The sequence below is a fragment of the Parasteatoda tepidariorum genome, chromosome 4 (assembly GCF_982258835.1).
Source record: "Parasteatoda tepidariorum strain Cologne lab strain chromosome 4, Ptep-v5.0, whole genome shotgun sequence".
Classification (NCBI taxonomy): Eukaryota; Metazoa; Arthropoda; class Arachnida; order Araneae; family Theridiidae; genus Parasteatoda; species Parasteatoda tepidariorum.
This window is the reverse complement of record NC_141758.1, coordinates 109958732-109978743: the sequence shown is the minus strand read 5'-3', so window position 1 is coordinate 109978743 and position 20012 is coordinate 109958732. Positions and strand designations below refer to the sequence as shown.

The 20012-nt window shown below is 33.0% G+C and overlaps 1 long non-coding RNA gene across 1 annotated transcript; it reads right to left on the bottom strand.

Annotated features, from left to right (window-relative positions):
• Positions 1-3550: 3550 nt before the first annotated feature.
• Positions 3551-17180, bottom strand: LOC147812551 (uncharacterized). Its single transcript, XR_015433280.1, has 3 exons — positions 17015-17180; positions 13275-13390; positions 3551-11517 (listed from the first exon to the last, which is right to left on the bottom strand). It is a non-coding gene; the product is annotated as an uncharacterized LOC147812551 (long non-coding RNA).
• Positions 17181-20012: the final 2832 nt, after the last annotated feature.

Below are 20012 nucleotides of genomic sequence, written 5' to 3'. Positions count from 1 at the left end.
TTTGTTTCCTAGAGATAATATATACAACAAAATTTGCTATTGTAATAATAAATAAGAAAATACATTAAAATTAGGCATTCCAATTAATAAAATAGAAGAACACTTTTATAGTTCAGATTAATATCGGACAAAATGATACTATAAAAGTTTTCTTATATGCTTTCATTTATTTAACAGTAAAAGTTGAAAACTAAAATTAGAAAATGATGACGGCAACCATTGAGATATTTTTCTAACTTTAAAATATTTAAAAAAAAAAACATTAAAGAATACCCAGAAAATGTATGAATACTATATTTTTGAACAGAAATAATTTGTTAGCAGAGTAAAGTTTGATAGCTATTATCAGAAAAGGGTCGAACCTTCAACTCATTTCTTCAACAGATTATTTAAATCGTCTGCAGACTAGACCTAAATGGAATAAGGGAAGCGAAGAGTTTAAAGAAAATGAAGTGGTTTTAGTGAAAGGTGAGGATAATTCACCCAGGCGATGTTAATATAATTAGAGTGGTGACTTCAAAAACAAATAAAGGTATCGATAAAAGACCTGTAAATTGTGAAATTATACATTTAATTCTAACCAACTTTAACTGAATTTTGAATTATATATTGCACTGCAGTTTATGTCTGTCGTTTGTGTCGGTCGAAAATTGTTTATTTTTGTGAAATTGTCAAGGCGGGTGTCACGTTGTGCATAGCCACTGTAAAAGCGGCGCTGTAATCGCAAGAAAGAAAGTAAGAGAGATCGAGAGTGTTAATTGTGGAGGAGAAAGTGAAATAAAAATGTGAAAGAAATTCAGTCCATCTGTGGTTTCACAATTTGAGATGTATTTAAAGATTGAGAGCTATCGAGAGACAAAACACCGAAGTTGTTCAATTTTAATGATCTGCTGGACAAATTGTAAATTTTTTGTCACCGCATAATTCATTTGGTTTCATAAGAAGGAATAGCCCCCCCCCCTTTTTTTTTCAAAAAACAACTCGGTCTGCAATAAATTGTTGTTTTAAAGGCAAAACGATGGTAAATTCTGCTTGCTAGCATTATCAACAGGAAAGGATTTCTTGTAAAGATTATGTCTCTTAGCTATTCCTAAATAGTTTGAATGCAAAATTCTATCCTTACAGACACGAAAATGAATTAATAGTAACGAAGACAATTATAGGTTATTTTATATTATAGCCCAATGTTGAACTGCAGACCCAATTTTTGTCGTTACGAATACCGTGTTCAACTCCGTAGCCTTATAATTTTATCCCGCCCATCTCTTTGGGAGGCGAGTGTTCTATTCCCTTAGCCACCATTGCTCTAACTACAGATTATTTTCATTTTATAACCGTTGTTGAACAACCGACATAATTTTTGGGTTTACGACTACTAATGTTCAATTCGCAGCCTTGAAATTTTGATTCTAATCCGGAAGACAAGGGAACTCTTCGATCAAATATTGGGAGAAATTTGCCTTCGTGGAGGACTTTTTGATGAAACCAACTCGCATTTGCGTTACATGGTGAGTAAAACCTCCCACGGTTAGCCTGACAGTAAGGGGACTCTAACCAATGATCCGTCTACCACTGTCTATTGTCAGCACTATGGTCGGTGCGAACAGGGTGCGGAATTTGCTCCCTGTTCACTTCATTGGAAGGTTCACGCTCTATTCCCTGAGCCACCACGGATCATTGCTTGTTTTTTTTACTTTATAGCCGTTGGTGAACAGCCGATCCGAAGATTGGTAGCCGTTTACGGATTCCAATCTTCAATTTCCTAATTTGAAATTTAGAGCTCAACCTAGAAGACAAAGCAACTCCTGGATCTAGCATTGGGAGAAATTTGGTTTCGAAGAGGACTTTTAAGTATTTTTTAAGTGAGTATAATGGCATTAAAATGGAGAAATTGTTGCTGATATACTGTATATAAAGCCCATATTGCTCTTTATTATTAAGCTATAATTTTCAGACTAGATCAGGTGATATATTATAACATACTACACTAAAAATTTTAAGGAAATAATTATAGACTAATAAAAAGGCCCACAATGAGACAATATGTAAGTATGCATGCATATACTTCAAATTGCCTGCAATAGCGTTAAAATGGAGAAATTGTGGCTCATATACTATGTATATATATATATATATGACCCCATATCTTCCCTTAATTTATTAACCTATAATTTTCCATAATCGGTCAGGTATTATATTATAGTATACTCTATTAATAATTATAGCGAAATTAGGAAAACCACAATGTGGCACAATATGATGCTATTGGTAAACCTCAGAAATTACTTAAAATAAGCTTATTATAAGTCGGATTATTAGATGCGACCGTTATGGTTAAGTGATATGAAGCCTTAAATTGCTAGTCCAGAAGGTCCGATCCCCGTACATGATCAATATTTAAAAATTATATTTTGTAAAAATACTTCTTTTTTATTTATTTTACGACATCGTAACGTAAATAAAATATTCCGTTACTTAAATTTTTTTTCTTGGTACACCTATTACTAAAAGCTTAAAAACGAAGAATAGGTTGCTTGATTACTGTGTGCATATATGGCCCCAAATCTACCCTTAACAAAATTCACGTATTTAAAACTATAAGAATTATTTTATTTTATTATTCTAACGAAATTCTGGACTGCATTTTAAAATAAAGTTTATTAAAAAAGTATATTCTTAGAGTTTTATAATTATTTTTCTTCAAACATTAATATATTGTTATAGATACAGTTAGAGATTCTTTAAATGATTTAGAACTTAAGGCCAACTTCATGCACAATGTGATACAAGCAAAAATGGTATTAACATATCCGCCCGTTGGTAAGCGAAAATATTAAATAATGGTCGTGAACTCAAATTTGTTTGAGCAATAAAATGTTTGATCAAATAAATGTTGGTTTAAAAAATGATAACTTGGAGAAATTATATCTGTTCACCAATAGATCTAAATATTTATAATAATACTATTTATAATACTATTTGGACATTGAAATAGAGACACAAAAGTAAGCAAACGGAATTACTTTTAGTACGTATACGTAAATGAGTCATTTTAACTTTAGAATAAAACCTGTTTTCTGTCAATAAATAACAATTATTGCGAAGCAATCATAGGGGTTGGTGAGCCGCAACGAAAGTGGGGGATCATCCCCTTCTGTTTAATAAAAATTGTACGTCAAAGAACATAATCTGGGTCTCAATTCTCAAGAGTATAAAGGAAAACAAATGCATATCAGATAAAAGCACATATTCTTGTTAGTAGGGAGAATTTTACTTTCTATTATTCTTCTAAATACTTGTCTAGTGTCTCAACATTTAACTAAATTCGGCTCTCATAAAATCTACATTTGCTTTGGAAACTATTCGTAAAGTATTTAGAGACTAGTCCAAGTAACATCATAATATTTCGCTAATGCAAATTTCAAATAAAATTTCAAGATAAATTTGAATATCATTAATCTGTAAAATAGTAATTTAAAACTGAATAAACTTAGTCTGGAATAAAAAGAAATTCTTATGTATAACAAAAGTAAAACTAACCAATTTGTCCATCAAATAATTTTATTAAAATATTTCATAATTACATATATTTCAAACTGCAACTAGGCATTACATGTGTCTCATTTACAAATTAGTTTTAAACAATAACTTCCTTATTTTACATGGAGCTCTAACAACATATATAATGAATTTTTTTAGCAACATTTCACATTAAACTTGCGCTTTATTTGCACATCAAAAGAAGTATTAACATGGATTTCTTAAAGTATACAATAAGCTATCATATATACCATATATCTTTGATATTTAATTACACAATGCAAGAGTCATGAATATTTATAATCTATTGAAAATTCTCCTTGTAAAAATATGTATCAGAACAAAAAGAATTAACCTGTATGCATTAAAATTTAATTCTCAAATTTTGTCATTTTAAACAGTATCTAAAAAAGAATTCTCCAAAAATTTTTGAAAAAGATTTTAATTTTAAGATTAAGTTTCAGGTGTAATAGAGACTTGTTAATTTCTGAAAAATTTTAAGAATTTAATTCGTCAAAATATAAATTAAAACAAATTTATATGAAAGGCAGATTTGCGCATTGAGTTTTTCACTAGATTAGATTTTAGACTGCAATTTTACTTAAAATTGGCACTACATTTCACTTTCAGTTCAAGTTATAAGGCTGCATAAAATTTAAACTGTTAATTTATAACTTTCAAAAGAGGGCACAGTTAAAAAAGTAAATTTAAAAGAAAAATTAGCTACATTTTTCTAACGAATTTTTTCACTTTTAGTCTGGTGTATAGTAAAATCCTGAAGATTTACAGCTACTTAGCGTTTTGAGCAAAAATAGATAAAGTTTGATTTTTGAAAACACGATCGGTATAGAGTCTGAAGAAATCGGGGAAGTCTCGCATTCGAAAAGTCAGTTGTATCCTATTTATTCTGTTTGGAGTCAAAGCTGCACGAGTACATATCAAAAAAGAATAACTAGTTTCAAGTTCTTAAAGAAAGACTGCCGTTAAAGATTTCTACACAGCACAAGGATACTGATCCACTACAAAAGCGCACATGTGAAAATCGAGAAGTTCCGAAACGGCTGGACGAGTGTGAAACATGACGAGAAAGCAGAACGGCCGACTACCACCTCCACGTCATTATCCACACTCGTCAAGAACATTCCGAAACTTCCGATTCACACTTGCACACTCATGCAGCAGATCGATATCCCCAAATAGCGCAGATCTGCTATATTATCGAATATCGCTCTAATACTGACTGCACTTCATTCAGCTGTGTTTCAATCGAAGTCTTAATATTTGCGTACTATTAGGTTTAAATTTGGTTCTAGACATTTATAAACTGTTATATACATTTATATACAGTTGCAATTTCGATTTAGTATCTCAAAATTTACCCGAAAGGATCAGATGTTTATGATGGAATCTCTAATGGCATTACCATGTGAATTTGGTTACTATGCTGTTCTTTGTTTGCTTTGAGTTAAGCGGTGCTATTTTAACCGTTTGAGTGAGGTGAAGAGCTATCGCCCTTCGCTTGTGTGCCAAAAATGCGGAGAAGCGCTATTGTACCGAAAATGCTGAGACGCTGCTGCTGGTTAGTAGTTGGTTGGTAGTAGTTAGTAGTTTGTTAGCAGTAGTTGGTTAGTAGAGTTGTACGCATTTCATTCCGCACTATTAGCATATATATAAGAAAACTATTCAGCACTCAAACGGTTAAAAGTGGAACCTACATCTAAAAGTAGATAATGAGAATTTCTTAGAAATTATACTTAATACAATTTAACTTAATATAGGTAAACACTATTAGTGATTCCAAAAGTTGATTTAACATTTTGAATTACAAGACCCAGATTTCTTATCATTTATGACATCTAATATATATAATTCTCTTACGTGGCTCCCAAATTTTGGCTGTATTCCTTTTCCACCGGTGGCAACGGTTGCTTTGTTTTACGTTACTATTTCTCTTACACGGTGAATCGACCAATGATTGCCGCTGAAAATGTCTCATGCCAAATCTAGCTGAGGTGGCTCAACATTTAGCTCTTTTAAAAACGGAAACTGAAATAACCAGAGAGCCTCAGCTGCGTTAATCTCATACTATTAAGCTAGGCAGAAGTGAGTAGTCTTCGTCGAAAGATCTTTATTTTAGTATTTTGTCGAAAGCGCTTTTTTTTCACGAATATATATTACGAATTTATTTGACGATTTTTGATTTATATCACGAATTATACTACAGCACATTTCTAATAGGTTAAACGAATTACATGTCATTTATTTGAATTCAAATTTATTTAATTGACTTAGTATTTACTAAAAAGATGTAATTTTTTAAAAAAAAGTTGTTATATGGATTTGAATGATTGTTTTGAATTCTTAGAATTTTGTGGATTTGCAATGTTCCTAAGTTAGTAGCGAGCGAAGCAAACCATATAAGATTGCGTAGGAATTTTCTGAGGTTGGCGAGCAGGGGGAGCAGCCCACTAGTTTTATTGAATTTATATTTGCACAGAACATTTCTCACCAGTTTTAACAATGATCCGCTTAGGATAGAACGCAAATCAATGAATTTTAATGAAAATTAAAGAACCATTTTTTGGAATTTGCAAATCTGCATATCATATAATAGTTTATAACAAACATTTAGTGATTAAACTAGCTTATTGATATCTACGTCAATAGTTCTTAAAGTATTCAACGCAATTGCAACTTACTATGAGAATCTGAAAATTATTCAAAATTTTGCTGTTAGATATAAAAATGAACACATTAAGAAAGTTTGTTTATACTTTACCTCATGGATTATTCGGGTATCTGTTCAAATAATAGATTCAAACTTCTATCCGAAATTTTTGCCCTCTCTCACCGAGAACCTATATTTGTAGCACTTTTGCACGAGATCGGTAAAGTTAAAAGAAATAGTTCAGTTTAAAAATAAGAGTTAGAGAACTTTTGAAACACTCATTTGAGTCGAAATCTATATATTTACTTAGAACCAAACTTACGATTTTTCAAATCTTAAATTGGCAACATTTAATTTATCCGTGAATACGTTGAACCTATTATTTTTTTAAAACACATAAATACATATTTCATTTTATTAGAAACATATGAATGTTGAAAAATTTAAATCCCTTGCTTAAAAATATATTTTAAAATTTTAATAAATTATCTTGAATTTGGATAGGTCGAATAAATCTGGTATTTATACTAAGTTAACATTCTCAACTGAAATGGTTTTAAATTTTCGAAGAGATTTGAAGAGACTTTTGCTGCAATATTAAATTTAAGTTCTAATTTTGTCATCCAACTTATATTTAAACTTTGTTTTGAAGTAAGTTTTATAATTTATTTGGAACTTTAAGTACCTTAAAGTTTATGTACCCATTTTCGAAATTATCAATTAAAACAAGTTTTGTTTATCAGGATTATGGAATATTCTGCATCCTGTAACGATTAATTTGTGTACGAACCTTTTTAAAATAAGCTCTACCATTTATACTTTGAAAACTAATTTGTCTAGTACCCACTTTTCTAGTTAGAGATTAGCTTTATATCTAGTTAAGAGTCCAGTATAGTTAGATAAAGTTCCTCAGATCGTAATGCCTAGCGTGCATTATCCTTTAATAGCTATACAACTTTTAAAGCACGCCGAGGACTTTCCAGGATGTGGATGGAAGGCTCTACGCGTAAAACGTCGTTAACCTATAATTTTGAGTCATACTTAATCGAAAAAAATTTACAACGAAACTAGTTTAATACACAAGATAGAACGTTTTCGAAGTCTACCCGTATTACAGAGGGATTTCAGCCACGATAGTTAGCTGGACTGCAAGAACTAACATTTGACTAAAGTCTGCGAATACCTTTGGGTTTTGACAACTACAATGAACAAAAATTCAACGATATTTTGACTTAAATACCTGCCGATTCGAAACTAACTTCACATTAAACTAAGATTTGTTTTATTAATTTATACACTAAACGTATAACGATTTCATACACCCGCTAATCAATTCTGCAATGCTACGCTCTTCCAACGCGTTAAATGCAGATTTTTTGCGTAACTTAGTAAGTAACCTAGTTAAGTAATATTTTGCGTAGCTAAAATATTACTTAACTAGGGCCTGGCCAGTCAGGATCGGGAATTTAACATTTAGAGCTGTGCATCCACTATGAGAATGTTATGGTTTGTGATAATATTAACTCTGCAAAAGAGTTAATCCGGGAAAAATTTTAACCATACGTCATTTGAAAATGTTTTTATTTTAGATCAAATTTTACTGCCAATTAACATTCTTTCCTGAATTGCGCATAAGTGACCATTATTTCACTTTTAATAAAATATTGACTAATTCAACATTTAATAAAAAATAATTATAAAATTTTAAACGTTTATTTATATTTTATTCTTCAAAAATCTTACACATTTCTGAATTGTTTTCTTACAGTAAGAGGATGGACAATTACAAGACTATGCATTTAAAAAAGATTCACGAACTTAGACTGTTTCAGGGCATTTATTGTTTATGTTGCTCAAGAGATCTTCAAAATCAAAGCTAAAAAGTTTAATTTGTGTTTTGTATTTTATTAATTTTAGATTTTTGGTATAAGTAATAAGTCATCCAGTCTTAGTACAAATCACTAGATCTAAGATGTCGTCCGAGTTGAAAATTTTATTTTTTAAACTAAAACAAATTCTTAATTCCTGACTTTGTAAATAGTTATTAAAATAGATGCACGTTTTTAAAACTTTGTTGGTACCTTTAATGCACCTGTTACAAAATTTTATTCGAATTAGAAATTTCAAAATTCGAACAAAGCTGAATTTCAGTATTTCTAAAATATTTCTAAAAGTTTTTTCCATGCAATTTTCACTAGACTTAATAAAAATAACTGAAAATGATCGAAACTGCATAACCCTAATTAAAATAATTTACTATCTCATAATTGATAAAAATTTAATTTTAAATTTTAAGTACACTCTTAATAATATAACTTTTACCGCGTAACTATGCCCCATTGTTTAAACTTATTTTGCCGCCGAGTCAATGAATTAATGTTAGCTTATGGTTAAAATATTTGTTATAGTTAGTCGTATGTTAGTAGTTAGCCAGAAATAGCATGATGAATGAATATGAATGCATAACGAAATTCCTTAAACATGAATTGCTTCAAATTTGCTCATCCAGGCATATTTACATTAAAAGGGGAAAATTTTCTAAATTTATTTACTTTTTGAAACTATGGCTCGATAGTGTCACAGATTCTTTTCAATTTTTAAAATATCCTTTTATCACGTGCTATGCTCATAGCCAGTTTCGAATAACTAAACGAGCCGAATCATCCGTAATAAATATTGTTCAGTGTTGAAATTTTTTGGAAATTTGAACAAATACTTTTGACACTGAATATGCATCAAAACAGCTAAAAATATTTGATAATAATGAAGTAACACATCATAATAATGAAGAAAATTGAGGCAAATCCATTTAAAGATTATCGTTATGCAAAAAGACTCGGCGGAGAAATAAGATTAAAAACAAGACTAGTTTTGTAGAGACCCATTTATTAATGTATTAAAAATATCTTATTAGATATATAATTTCAGTTTATCTTGAAATCAACTTGCAAGTTGAAATATTTTATTTACCAAAATTCTAACTTATCTAACATTTTCAGTGCATGCGATAATGTGTATAATTAGTTCTATCTACAGATAAAAATTACTGTTACTCCAAAGCGTGTTAGCGACCAGTTTTCTTTTGAGTAGCAAAATTAGAACATTTCTTGAGCAAACCTAACGCGTTCCGCTACGCCGACTTAATTACTAGACAGTCTTGATTTTTCATAAATTTTTTTTATAGTTTCGCTCTCAAACTTTATATAAAGCACATTCTTTTAAATTTGGAATAAACACCTAGAATGGTTATTGCCTATACTATATAAATGATCGACAAATTATAAATTTAAATTTGTTTTGTGAAATTTATCTTAATACAGTTACGTAAATGAAAATAAGACCTAATGTGTGAAGTGCCAACTTAGCTTTGATGGAAAACAATTAATGTTCTATAGTTAAGATTAGGACCAAAATAAAATTTGAAAAATGCGATACTATGACGAGACAGCTAGACGTTATTGCATGAATGGTTTTAAATAATTTAAGTGATGGGTGCACAGACAGACAGATCCGGAATAGTAAGATAAAATTGGTATTTCGAACAGTACGGGATAACTTTAATTCGAAAACTGGTATTTAATAAGTATTTTACTGGTGAGGTGGGGATTAATTAGTAACTATCAATTTCATAACGAGTGCTTTATTAAGGTAACACTAAATTTGTGATATTTTATGTACTCGTTTTCCGGTTTCTAAACATCCCGTTAATTTAAATAGTTTTGAAATTTTAAAATGTTGATTTAATAAATACCGGTTTTTACCTGGGCCCTGAAATTTTTTTTAAAGATTAAAACAAGTTTAAGAGTTAGTTTATTTTAATAATATCCTGCACATTTGAGATACGAATTTTGTCTATTATAAATCTTTTTTAATTAAGCTTTGCTTAAACTTCAGATTAAATGTATTTTAACAATAGATTTTGAAATTAACTCACCCCCCCCCCACATTTACTAGCAGCTAGGTCAGCAATGGACATCTTGACAGACTGATGCTCATGGCAGCTAGGTCAGCAATGGACATCTTGGGAAACTACGATCCTCATGGCAGCTAGGTCAGCGATGGACATCTTGGGAAACTACGATCCTCATGGCAGCTAGGTCAGCGATGGACATCTTGGGAAACTACGATCCTCATGGCAGCTAGGTCAGCGATGGACATCTTGGGAAACTACGATCCTCATGGCAGCTAGGTCAACAATGGACATCTTGGGAAACTACGATCCTCATGGCAGCTAGGTCAACAATGGACATCTTGGGAAACTACGATCCTCATGGCAGCTAGGTCAGCGATGGACATCTTGGGAAACTACGATCCTCATGGCAGCTAGGTCAGCGATGGACATCTTGGGAAACTACGATCCTCATGGCAGCTAGGTCAACAATGGACATCTTGGGAAACTACGATCCTCATGGCAGCTAGGTCAACAATGGACATCTTGGGAAACTACGATCCTCATGGCAGCTAGGTCAGCGATGGACATCTTGGGAAACTACGATCCTCATGGCAGCTAGGTCAGCGATGGACATCTTGGGAAACTACGATCCTCATGGCAGCTAGGTCAGCGATGGACATCTTGGGAAACTACGATCCTCATGGCAGCTAGGTCAACAATGGACATCTTGGGAAACTACGATCCTCATGGCAGCTAGGTCAACAATGGACATCTTGGGAAACTACGATCCTCATGGCAGCTAGGTCAGCGATGGACATCTTGGGAAACTACGATCCTCATGGCAGCTAGGTCAGCGATGGACATCTTGGGAAACTACGATCCTCATGGCAGCTAGGTCAGCAATGGACATCTTGGGAAACTACGATCCTCATGGCAGCTAGGTCAGCAATGGACATCTTGGGAAACTACGATCCTCATGGCAGCTAGGTCAGCAATGGACATCTTGGGAAACTACGATCCTCATGGCAGCTAGGTCAGCAATGGACATCTTGACAGACTGATGCTCATGGCTGCTAGGTCAGCAAAGGACATCTTGACAGACTGATGCTCATGGCAGCTAGGTCAGCAAAGGACATCTTGACAGACTGATGCTCATGGCAGCTAGGTCAGCAAAGGACATCTTTGGAAACTACGATCCTCATGGCAGCTAGGTCAGCAAAGGACATCTTGACAGACTGATGCTCATGGCAGCTAGGTCAGCAAAGGACATCTTGACAGACTGATGCTCATGGCAGCTAGGTCAGCAATGGACATCTTTGGAAACTACTATTCTCATGGCAGCTAGGTTAGCAACGGACATCTTTGAAAATATGGTCCCCAAGAGGACTATATGACGATGAAGTACTCAATGCAAAGCCTAGTTTTAAGCATAAAACAAAATGTCTTTACTCTTATGGTCAAATTAACATAGGGATTTTATTTTAGTTAGAGGCAGTGTTTGATATTATTGGGTGAAGTTTTATAACTATTTGCTACGCAAATCTCAGTAAACCTCCCGAGTCATTAACAAAAACTTGATCATTTTACAAAATTCTTAAAAACTTGTAACTATGTTCATATCAGTCCGAACATTTAATTCCTACTCACAGGACTTCTGAGCTATGTGCGTGCTTTTCAAATATCTATCACAGAAATCTATATTAACAAAGACAGACGAAATTTAAATGAGAACGGAATTTCAATTACCAAAAAACTTTAAATAACCAAGGAATTAAGAGATATACAGTCAGATATTCGTAAAAGTTATTTTGGAGCTTTGGAAAAATGACCAAATTTCATTAGCCTCCTGATCCTAGATAATTGGCTTTTATTGGTTGATAAGTGGCTGTTATCAACAGAAGTATACAACCAAGTAACTAAATGAATCACAAATACTTTACATTGCTAAATACTTAAAAATACTGTTACATTGCTGTAACTTTAAAGATTGTTTAGATTTAGAGAGAATATCAAAAAATTGAATTTTCAATTTTCAGTTCAATGCGAAATTTTTTATTGAGAAAAACGTTTTACTAATAAAAAGCAATGTAACACTAATATTGTCAAATGTTTTACAAATTCTCGAGATTTTATTATGCTTTTTATATCATTTAATTATAAAATGGACAAAGTTGGAAAATCTATTTTAGAGATCTTCACGATTTCGGGAGTAGTCCACTGTAGCCTTAAAAAACCAATGAAGAGCAGTGGTGCCCCCCCCCCCCTGAGCGTAAGCCTCCCAATGATGCTACCTAAGCATAGGCTGATAGATACCAATTCTGCTCTTCGCTGTAACCGACCACAGTTCTGACGTAAAATATCCTCAGCCGGATCATGGTTTAGAAGCTCGTTACCATCAGACTGTTCGTGGAAGGATTTAAGCAGTTTTTAAGACTTAAAATTAAATTTATGTAAATTTTAAAAATGTATAAAGTATTAGTCAAAATAAGTTCAAAACTACGCATGTTTCATGCCACGCTAATGGCTATACAGTAAATTCTAATTAATAAATTTCAAAATACCTAAATTAATGTTATTACCCAAGTTTTTAACTATTTTATAATTTCAAAAAGAGAATTAACTATACATTAATATTGAATTTGCAAAGAAAAATGTAATATTCTTAAAGCTTGATTAAAAATAACATATTCACTAGCTCTTAGTTCATCGCCAACATTGTACAAAATCTACATGCAAAGTTTCAAGCAAGTCTAAAGTAAACTATTATGTGTGCTGGAGTAAAAAATCTCCAAACTTACGTTCTTGAAATGCATTTAAATTGTAACAAAATCCTGAGAGCAAAAACTCGAAATTTTCCGAAAATGATATGTTTTTATATAAAGTTTATATAATATATAATAAATTGAAAATTGAATCTTTTAATTTACTCAGACAAAAAGGTTAAATTTTCAAAGCTTAAACATATTCAAGTGTCTCTATGAGTCTACTTTCATTTGTGAGTGCGAAAAAATTAATATCATTTCAAAAGATGTATCAAAAGTTTAAAAGGTTTCCAAAAGCTAATGAATACAACGTTCTAACGATGAAATGTTGAACAGTAGAATAAAATTCTTAGAATAAAATTTCTATTAAACAATTCATTGATCAGATCGAAATAATTCTTAACTTCCTTACCCAATCTAAATCGGATAATGATGACCAACATTCTGTAAGGAGTAGAGCTTTTTAATCTAGAATACGCAACTTTGTGTAAAGCATCAAACATCTATTTTCAGGTAGCTTCTTGGATCCTGCAAGAAAATAGGAAACCTATCATTATAAATATAAAATTTATTGCATAAACAGTGGAGTATGTTTTTACACTTTAACGTAATATACTTTAAGTTCGCTGATGAACATTGTATACTTATAACTAATAAATCGATAATATTAGACTAATGCTACGACAATACTAGAGCTCTATGCTATATATTCAGGCAAATTAAAATCTCCAATTCCGAGAAGAATTGAAAAAATAAAAGACTTAATAGTTTAGTTCATTTTACAGTTCTCTGACAAATTTCTTGTCTGAATGAGATTTTAACCGCTTCGAATTTTGAATCTGTTTACTTCAGAAGTCCTGAAAAAATTATTCGTTTCTGACAATTACAGAAGAACCTAGCGAAATTTTAGATTGATGTTCGTAGCTAGCTGTGGTTGACCTACGAGTGAAATTTAAAGTACGCAGTAAACTCCCCAACCTCATAGGAAGTAACATCGAATAAAATCCTGAAATAGATTATTTTCATTTTATGTATAATCTAACAACATAACATAAGCTACCATGCTAAATCTTTAGTTTACAGTCACTAGCCAAACTATTAGACGCACTATAAGATTCTATGTAAAATCTTAATTATCAAGTGATACAGTTGTATTATTTTTACGCAGCTGAAATCTGTTTGCACTTTTTTTACCATCGTTTGTAAATTTATTACCATTGTTATGCAATACGGTAAAAAATTATTAATGCAAATAGGACTATATAAAAATCTCTTAAATAAAGCCCATTACATGTGTGTTTAAATATAAAAATATTGCATATAAAGTCGTGCAAAACATGTTTAAAAAACTACAGCGCGTCTCATAATTTGGTCTAATTATTATAACATACTAAGACTTTATAGAATAAATATTCTATATTTATATAATAAATAGCCTAATTTATCCTATCGTCGAATTTATATTATTTATAGTCTAATTCAGTCAATTGATACACTAACGTAAACGAGTGCAAACAGGTTGCAGTCGCGTAAAAACAATAATGCTGTGTCGCATTACGTTATAATCAAGATTTTACATAGAATCTTGAAATGCGTCTAATAATACGGTCAGGTACAGTAGGTAAAATTAATTGCACCGGCTGAAGGTTGTCACATTTGCACAACTACATACGAACTAATTAACGGTATAACGAAATTAAAATTCCCTGATCTAAGGAAACAGAAGAGGAGAGGAAAGATCCTAGACACATATATGGGGTAGCGAAACCGAATAAAACGAATTGGACTTCTAAACCTATAGTTTGTCTACGGTTAAAACTACCCCCGCCAGAAAGTCTGAGGCCGTCTGCTGCTATGGAAACAAGAATAGCGCATTTCAAGGAGGGTAGCTTCTCTTCACTTTAGGGCAGGGATGGGCAAACTACTGCCCGCAGGGAAGTTTTATCCGATCCGCGGATAGAATTTTAACTCGCCGATCCGTGGCGAATATAATCAATATGCGTTATACATCTTGTCTACTTTGTTTAAAGCTATATTTGTTCCTTCTTTTTTAACAAAGTACTGATGACGTTTTCACTTTCTCTTTTTTTGTTCCACAAAACATAAATTGATGGTAATAGCAGACAGCTTCAATTGGTAAAATGTTGAAAGCAGAAGTTCAATAGAATAGCCGAAGATTGGAGTCAACGAGTGTTTCTAGAAGCGCAGACATACGGAATGTAATGTGGATGAATTGCACTTCACATGTGGAAGACAGCTCGTTTGAGCATAAAATGTGCAGATTTTTCTGCTGGCGCGAGCTCTAACGTTAGTGCGTATGGATATATTGCACACATATAACGTTATTGTAAATATTGAAATTATTAAATGTAAAATAGCTAGTGCTTGTTTGAGTTATTTGTAATATTTAGTAGTTATTAAAAATTACAACATTAACAGACATTTTGCAGCCAAGCACAAGAATGCCAACTATGAAGCAATGTTTGATTTGGAAAGATGACAAAACGCAGGAAGTCTCAAAGCATTATGAGGCAGACAAAATTTTTTCAAAGATAAACAATATCCAAGAAACAGCTGCGCTTGTAAGTTACATTGTAGCATGCAATATTGCTAAAAAGAAATATCTCGATGATAGGAGTTTGTTAAACATTGTATGCTAAATGTTTATGTTTTATGTCTAGACATGAAATAGTTTTGACGCTGTAAGATTACCGCGAAATACTGACTTCTAGAATCGAACCATAGATAAAAATTATACATCACAATTTGAGTCAAAAATTGCACATTTTAAATTTTGCTCAATAACTATGGATGAAAGCACTGATAAATTATACTGCTCAATTAGTGTTATTTATACTGGATGTTGATGAGAGCTTTGAAATAACCAAGTAATATTTTTCTAGAGTTTCAAGAAAGGCTTTTAACTTTTAAAATGTCCGTAACAAAAATATGTAATATTAAGACTGATGTCCCCGAGACAAATCCTGTCCTAAACAACGACCCCACACCTAAACTTGAAATAGTTATACCTCGTTACAATAGTCACCACCACGGGTGCAGACGAATGGCTAGGGGGAGTTCTTACTTTAGACAAATTACAGCTTAACCCCTTAACAGTGACATATTTCAGAAAAATTGACGAAAAATGAAAAATTTGACTCTTTAATTTTGTTCTTTATATTATTATAAAAGTTAAAATGGTTTTATTACAAAAATAACATTTTAAATGCAACAATTACTGTATTTATAATTTTTGCATGCACATAAAAGGTAATGAATTGCACACATCTTATTCAATTAAACAAAATTTTGAAGCTAAATATAATTTAACTAGTATAATATAAAAATACGATTTTCAATACATACATTTTACAAGTCTTTTACAGTATGATATATCCCAAAACCTCCACCCACATTTCCCTCACTCGACTGAAGTCATTATCGGTGAAAAACGAACTCATCTTATCAGGTAAATAGTGAGTTCAGTATTCTAAGGTAGAAACGAACTAAGCTCGGGCTTCACAAGGATTTTGTTTAACAATATTAAAAGTTTATGCGACCAAAATGTAAAAAAAAAAATTATAACACTAAACTCTATTATTAGGCTTGAATATACAATATTTTGGAATTTAACAGGGAAGTATATTAAGTTTGAAACAGTCACACAACTTTATAATTCAATTCAATATTGGAGGCGGGAAAATTGCAAAGTTTTAAAAGTAGACTGTTAGATATAGTACTGAAAGTATGTGCAATGTCTAGTATTTAAAAACTAATAATCACGTTAAATCCGGTGAAAAAATATATACAAAACATTAAAACTATTGTTTCGTAAAACTTTAGTTTCATTGCTCTTAGTCAACAGTAAATCGGAATTTTATTTCAAGTCGTTTTTACTCAATAATCTAAAGAGAATTTTAACTAAGCGAAATTGATAAATCTTCAAAGTAATACTTTAAATAAGCCAATATCCCATCAAAATATTCGAAAAAGAACCATTTTTAAATTTCACAAAAGAACCAAGCTAATAAAAGAGGTATATTAATCATACTTAAAGCAATCCCGAATTTTAGACAATTACAAGCATACCATCAAGTATCTCGAAAAACTTTAAGTGTATGTAAAAGTAGGGAAAATTAGAAAAAAACTTACTGTAAAGTTCTGTAAAAAAAAAAGCAGACTTATAAGACACATCATAATCCTTCTTTGTATCTAAAACTAGACTAAATACAAGAGTCTACCAACTCATAAAAAAAACTCACAACAACAAAACAGAGATTCGAAGAGCTCGGTTGGTACAAGTCTTGCCCCGTATTTTATAGCCTTTAATATCGATAACGATTGGCAATTATTGTCTATCAAAGTCGAATTGAGTTGATGATGAAGAGGATCCACGCTACTCGCGTTCTTTGGGGCCTCCCTGTGCCGAGCGTTATCACCTGCCAAAAGTTCTGTAGTGTGGAGGTAGCGGGTTCGAATCCCGTCAGTGGACTGATCGTTGAGGCATAGTTCCTAGCAGATCACCGAACTCAAGCATCACTGACTGCGGTCAGTGAGCGGGCGCGTGACCATTTGCTTTAGTCTGAGTAGGGACCGAGGGTGTGCTGCATGGCTCCTCGTTAAGCTGTTCCACCGTAAAGTGCTTGACTTCGCATGCAGGTCGTCGGGCTACCGAAGCGGGGGTGTCATCCCTTCTAAAGAGGATCAAAATTGTGAGGGCATGTCTTCGAATTATCCTCAGGGATGTTTCCCAGACCGTCGCCAATTGTGCAGCTCTAGTGTGACGTAAATAAAGTACTTGCGTATCTACTTCATAAAGACTCAAAACCAGTGCTTGCGTAATTAAATGTATATCATGTCATTGGGAACAAGCATGCATGTATCAATGAATAAAATATTCGTTTGTAATACATCTTCTGCGAGTTGAGTAAGATAAGGTGACTTTTCGGGCTTGAGAAAAATTCTGGCAAAAGTTGCTGAGGAAATAAGACATTTTTACAGAACGATAAAAAGGGGCCTCCCCGGATAAGTGGTCTCACCATTTCACCAAAACGCTCTCTCACTTGGAAGTGACGGATTGCACAGCCATCCTGAATGTATCATTGCAATATCATTCGCGAGTTTTTGTCCAGCAGTGGACTAATCGTGAAGACGCGGTTCCCAATAGAAAATCGAAGTCAAGTATTACTGATTGAGGTCAGTAAGAGGGTGGGTGACCGCTTTGATCAGCCGGCGTATGAACCGATTGTGCGCGATATCAGTCCTCGTGAAACTGTTCTGCCGAAAAGTGCTTGACTTCAGGTGAAAGCCGTCCCTCTGCAGAGGATTAAAATTGTGATGATAGGTCTTCAAATCATCCTTAGGGAGGTTTCCCAGACCGTTGCTAATAACCCGTTGTGCAGCTCTAGTACGACGTAAATTAAATACCCATCTGCCCATATCAAGCTTGGGCTATTTGTTCTTGATATTGACAAGGGTTGATAAGTCGTACTTTCAAATTAGCATACAAGCTTGTATATGCATGTGAAGATAATAAATAAATTAATAGAACGATACAATATTTTAATAGACAGCAGTTTGGTTGTTGAGCTCAGGGATTAGAGTGTTCACCTTCCAATGAGGTGAACCGGTTTTGAATCCCACCAATGACTGGTCGATATGAATCCACATTCGGTTCACACCGACCACAGTGAAATATCCTCAGTGGTAGACGTATCGTACTACCACACGTACTACAGACGTATTGTACAGACGTATGGTATTACACTACCACAGTTTATATCGGACAGAAGGCCCGATCTTTGCACCACGCTCCCCAGCCGGTAAATCATGCCTGTACTGTTCCAGTTCTTAAGCAACCAGTTCTTAACTTTACATTATATTCAAGTAAAGATTTGTAAATTATATTGCCCCATATTGTAAGATGATAAAGAACATATATTGCTGTTGTCTGTTCACTTCGGTTAACCTTTCATTCAATGCTTGTGGTGCGAAGAAGGTGATGATTTTGATTTCGGTTGTATAACTGACTTGAAGTCATTATCTCCATGCAGTTGGTGTTGGTTCCACTCCGTTAAAGCGCTGAGGTCTTTTAGTAACTTCAGACACAAAATTGAAACCTTCTCTTTTGCCTCTCGAGACATTAGATACTCAGTTACCTTCCCTATTAAGTCTGTGCCTTTTCTCTAATCGTTTAAGTCAAGATACGTGTCCTCCTGCCGAATACTTTGAAGCGCAGAGGTATCGGGTTCGAATTCCGTTCTAAACCTAATTGTAACTTTATCGAATTTGTGCTATCTGTTCTTAGATTTGACAAAGGTCAAATTGAGTAAAATGAAGGGCTTGATTGAATTTTCATTTTATGCATGTGAATAAATCAAATCAAATCTAGCAGGGTAGCAAAGAAACAAAAATTCCGCATGGTGATATGAACAGATTCGTTCCCCGAAATCTCTGAAAGACCACTACGACAAAAAGACCAGCATATAATCTTATTATATCGAAAAACCGTTTTTTCTTATGAGTACACAAGTCAGCGTAAGTATTTGAAACTTTAAAGCAATTCATAGTGTCAGATGGATTGTTTCAGACTCAAGATAGAGATATAGCCTCATACATTAACGTTAGGCAGGCAGAAAAATTGTTTTAACCTGAGTTAGCAAAGGAATGTGACCTACATTTTGCATCTTAGGGAAAATTATAGCTGAGAAAAGAACTGAACTAAGGGTTTATAACAACAAATATATTTTCAATGATTAGAAAAATAATAACTATGATATCATGGGGCGTAGCATTTTTAAAAAGTGCTTAAAGGTGCTTATTTCCGATTTTCGTTTTTAAAAGCCTTTAAGGTACTTTTTACATTGGGTGTTTTTAAAAAGCGCTCAATTTTCCCCTTTTTAAAAATGACATTTTTTTTCTTATGTTCTCGTCACGTATAGTGGGCTTTTCACATTTTTTTATTGACGAGGTCACAATTTATTCAACCACAATCCATTTCGGCGCACCTTCGGTCCATAGCGTATGAAAGCATCAATCACCTTACATGATTGATAAAATACTTGTGAGTCCGCATGTATGTCTACTGAGCTGGGTCCGGTTGGATTACTGAACTCTGATGTGCAACTCTGCTGCATTTTCTAAGATATTC